This window comes from Echeneis naucrates, chromosome 20, assembly GCF_900963305.1.
Source record: "Echeneis naucrates chromosome 20, fEcheNa1.1, whole genome shotgun sequence".
NCBI classification, from domain to species: Eukaryota; Metazoa; Chordata; class Actinopteri; order Carangiformes; family Echeneidae; genus Echeneis; species Echeneis naucrates.
This window is the reverse complement of record NC_042530.1, coordinates 17,912,352-17,917,755: the sequence shown is the minus strand read 5'-3', so window position 1 is coordinate 17,917,755 and position 5,404 is coordinate 17,912,352.

Genomic DNA, 5,404 nt, shown 5'->3' with positions numbered 1-5,404 from the left:
TAAGTGTATTGCTTAGACTGTGCTGAGTTTTTAACCAACATTATCTAAGGTTCCTTTAGTTGATATTTGAAAGTTACATACTACTGATGCACCCATGGATATTGCACGTTCATATATCAAAAAATTTGTCAAAGATTGTTACATTGTTACATTTGAAAGAATGTGTCATTCAATGTTGTATTATGTGTGTGTAACATCTACTGTTGATTAAAATGGTTTTTCCTTTTTTATTTTTGTGGTTTCTATGTCTGGCCTACATTCCTAGACCGACGCCATTGATGTCAGGAGAGAGTGCATCATCAAAGCCCTGTGTGTGTACCTGAACGAAGAGCCCGAGAACCTTGTGAAAGAATACATGGTATGTAATTTAGTTTTTATTCTCTAGTCCTTATTCTGACATCTGTAAACAAAGCAGTTATGTACTTAGAAAAAGACAATGTAATTATAGAATCTTTCACCATGGAAATTAAATAAATTATAGCAGTAATGTGAGTTAAAATGGGAGTGGTATAACATATTTCCATATACATTCTCTTACCCCCCCCCCCCCCCCCCCTTTTTTTTTTTTTTCCTCCTGTGAAGGACACAGATGGTGAAAGCAGTGAAGCTGCAGTGATGGAGACAATGTTTGGAATCTTTGTCATTCGCAAAGAAGGTGCAGAGCCAGATGATGAGCCGGAAGATGTAGGTGTCATTCTGGAGGGTGTGAAAGTTCTGGATGAATTGGGAAATGTACCACTTGCTGTGGTCATGTTGTTCGCACTTGTATATGCTCTGAACCTCAGCTACCCTCCACAGCTGAGATATACCTTTTAAGCTTTGCAGAAGATCATCATGGAGCTTGATGGAAACAGACTCTCAAAAAAAAATCAAGCACTGAAAACTCTACTTGCACGTTATAGTCATCGTCAATAGTGACCTAGGGGTTACTCTTGCTGGAAGGCATTTGAAGACATATGATGAGCAGTTTGCTTTTTAAAAAATGGCATGCTGTGTTTGTCATTTACCACTTCCAACTGTTGCTATTTGGGGGTTAGAAAATAGAATGTTGTGAAATATCTCTTTAAAAAAGTTAAAGAAAAAATGTGTGAAAAGTGTTATTTTCAAAAGGAAACAACGGAATATTCTAAAAAATTCTTTGACACTTGAAATATAAGGATGTACAATACTGTGTTTTCAGTTTGTCCTCAAACATTTTTGTTTGCACTCAGTTGCCAGGACCACGTTCTGCACATAACTTGGTAACCAGCTTTGATTTGTATTTTGGTAATCAGAAAGCTCTTAATTTAGATATCTAATGTTTAATTGTTAAATGGTTTACACTTGAAATCTGTATAGGAATGTATGTTGCAGACTGATTTTTCAAAAACCACTTGAGCTTTTGTGGCTACATAGTCAGAATCCAAGAATCCAGTCTAAGAAATGTTCATAGTTTTATACTTAGATGTCTACCTGAGTTTCTATAGATCCGTTTTGCTGAAATGAATACATTTTATATGTTGATGTTGAATTTGAGTAACATGTTAACTGGAGGCAGGCTGCAATTTTCTAACTCAGTAGCTACAATTTTTGCTATTCTTTTTTTTTTGTTTGTTTTAAAAGACATGACATAATGCACTGTCTGTGTTTGAACTTAAGTTTTAGGCTGTCTGCTTGTTGTGTTTTCACAGCAACATCTTTCTAAGCAGTTGCTAAGTCAGTATTGCCTTTTCTGGTAAAGTTTAATTCCAACAAATTCGGTTTGCTGTGTTTTTCTTTTCCAAACTTGACCCCAGCTGGGGGTAAACTAAATTAACATAAGTGTTTTAATTCCTGACTATATAAACTTCAAAAATGACTTTTCTGAGTAATTATGTTAATTTTCTTAAAAAAAAATTAAAAGGCTAATATCTCAGCCTAAAGCATTATTTGATGAATACACTTAACTTCATGTAATTGTACTACTTTAAGAATAAGTTGTAACTACCCTAATAAATTAAGTAACTCATAATCATATCATACAAGTTTAAATAGCCCAAAAAAATCAAGTCAGATCCACCTATGGTAAATATGTTACATTTGCCTATACAAATCTAGTTGGACTGAACCATGGTAATTAACTAACCCTAACCCCAGTACATCATGTTGACCCAGCATATTTACATTTAGTTGAGTCAACAAAATTCTTTCTCATTAAATTAAACCATTTCATTTAGGTGGAAATTCTTTCCATAATTTTATTATGTTCACCCAACAAGTTATTTTTTTGAGTGTAGTGGCTGTTGATGGTCCCTGTTTTCTGTGGATGAGAAAAGAGAACCACAACCCCAGTGTATCTCCTTCATTTAGTAATAAAAAGACCATGATTATAATGTACTGTATATAGATATTTCTTATAAAAACATGTAAAAGATATAAAATTAGATAATAAAACAATATGTAATTAATTAGGTTAAAACAGCATGATCATGATGATTGCAGATAGTTAAAGAACCTTAAAAATGACAACTTTTGTCTTCAGTCACACAACACTGAAAAACCTAAATGACCAGAGAGGGCAACATTCAGCTTTTGCTCCTTTGGCATCTTGAAGCAAAATAATGCAACAAACAACGACAGCAAGAACACAAAGGAAAGTTCTGGAAGGCAGCCAAACCTATGCTGCCACTACGTTGTCAGATGTGATCCCAAAATAATTTTCACTGAGCCTGAAGTTAAGTTTCCGATAGCTCAAAATAAATCAACAGCAACAATACTTATAAATATTATAACTTCAAAACTTCAACTCAAAACTTTGATACATAAAGCACAGATGAAACTAGAGCGTAACTGGTATGGTATGGCAAGGTGAGGTGGTTTACAGGGAATTTGCTGAATGTGATGCGGTTTCAGCATAGTTGAGTAGTTGTTACTCCATGGGCTTGTAAACATTAAGTATTTTTTGGGGTAGTAAAAAGGTTTCACCTTAAAATTCGTAGGTTAAGATGTGAGCAGGTGGAAACTCTGTGATCCACTGACTGGCTGTCCCTGACTGCAAGAGACTATACTAGACCTGGGGAGTACAGTCTTTCAGAGTAGCAACAGGAATAGACTAGCCCTGGAATTGTTTGTTTTCGATTTCATGGGCAGGACTGTCCATTAATTTTGTAAAGTGGTTTGCTTTAATCAAACTATGTGAGTCTTGTTTCAAAGACAGTTTCTTTCCGGAATGCAGGAATGCAGAGATCATCTGTATCTCTCAAAACAGGGTGTGTGGAATGCTTCTTGTCACAGTCACCGTCTCCCTGTTCCCTCTTGTCAGTCAGATGCAGAGATTTTCCATTGTACCTGCCAGGCACACTCACCTCCTCAGGCCAACTCTCCTCACCGGCTGCACGGCTGCAGCTCATTCCCCTAATCAGCCCTGTATAAGAGCTTCACTAACTCTTCTGTCTTTGCCAGATTGTTCTACTATGTTATGCAAGACTTTAACAGTGTTCTGGTCCTGCCTGATCCCCCGTTACTGACCCGGCCTGTTCCCAACCTGCTCTCCTCGTCTGCCCCGGGTATACCTACCAGCTGTCCATCTCTGACCACGAGCTCTGCTTAAGCGTCCTTGGCTCCTGTCTGCTCTCCCAGCTAACACTCATCCACCTGGCCTCCACTCATCCTCTGCTTCCGCGGACCGCTCCTCTGCTCTCTCCTCGTCGGTATCTCTGCATGCGTGGCTGGCTCTACAGGCTGCACACTCCTTGTTTTGGCAACAATGACCACAATAAGCTCCTCCCCCTTACTCCAGGCGGCAATGGGTCTGAACTATATGGGTCTGAGGGTTTTGGTGCTTCCCCTCTGTCCAGTGCCTGGGTTCTGTGTCACCCTTCCCCCTCGCCAAAGCCACAGGGACTGCATGAATTGAAAGAATTGTGCTCTGAATTGACTTTTTGTGGTCCATTCCCTATTAGCTGCTTTGACATTAAGTCATTACTAACTGCTCCCACCTGTGTACTGCTTTTGGGTCCAAACCACACCTGTTACACTTCTGTTGCTCCTTGTTTAATAACTTATCTCTTTTGTTTCTCATTTGGTTGTGTAGGCAGTGGCACTCCAGCAGGTAGAGTTGTCAAAGGGCCACACCCTGTGTAGTCTGAGTCAGATGGTGGCATTGGCAGTTGGTGCATTGTTTGGGTCACTAAACCTAAGCTGGTGGAGGGCATCGCAGGAGCATCCACAGAAGGTTGTACACATACCTGCAAGTCATAATTAAAGGAGCGTCAGTCCTATAACTCTGATATAAACTCAGGAAACTCTAATAGGAATTCTGAGTATGGACCAGGTGGACGGTATACTGTAACTAACAGAACTGGTTTTTCACCTTTCCTGTCTGAGTGGGAAAGACTGAGTGAGGCTTTCAAAAGACCTGCAGCCAGATTTTGGTCTGTAGTTGATCAATAGGCTTGATAGAACTATCACAGCCACCCCCCCTCCTCAACCTGTGGTACGAGGGATATGAAAATTAACAGTAGTGGGGGGTGTAGCTTTGTTAATACTAACATAGCCAGGTTTCTGCTATACAAAATAAATCATGAGATCATTAACTAGTAGAGATTTTGATGATAGTGATCAAATGTTCAGCAGTCCACATTTAACTGCAGTGTTATTCGAGGCCGAAATTGTGGCTGTTTTGATTTCAGTTTAGTTTTTGTTTTTAGCTTCTCTTTAATTTGGGTTTATTAACTTTTCTAAATTTAGGTGGTTGGGGGACAGACACAGTTTCTATAGACCTAAACATAGACAGAGACTCTATTCTATTCTCAGCAGGTGACAGCTCTGACTGAGGCGCAGAGGAGCATGTTAAACTGTGGCTCGACTTGGGATTGCCATGTTTTGGATTTCTGATATAATCGGCCATATTCCTAGAAATGAGAGCGGCCCCGTCCACGGTGGGATGGATACCATCTCTCCTAATTAGACCAGGTCTCCCCCAGAAAGACTTCCAGTTATCTATGTAGCCCACGTTGTTTTCGGGACACCACCTCGACAGCCAGCGGTTAAATGACGACATGCGGCTGTACATGTCATCACTGGTACAATTGGGGAGGGGGCCAGAGAAAACTACAGTGTCCAACATCATTTGGAAACCTCGGGTGTTGTTACTGCCGACGTGAATAACAATATGACCATATTTACATTTATCCTTAGTCAGCAGTTTCAGATAAGACTGGATGTCACCTGCTCTGGCCCCCAGGATACACTGAACTATGGCCGCCGGTTCCTCATATTCCTTCATGTTCCTCAGAATAGAATCGCCAATCACTGGAGTCGGCTTTTCTGTGTGTGTCGCTGAGAGGGGAGAACCTGTTGGAAATGTGAACTGACTAGAGGACATTGCTAATCGTGTAGTTTGATTAGCTGAGCAACAGAGTTGGCTATAAAGTTTGGACAGGGG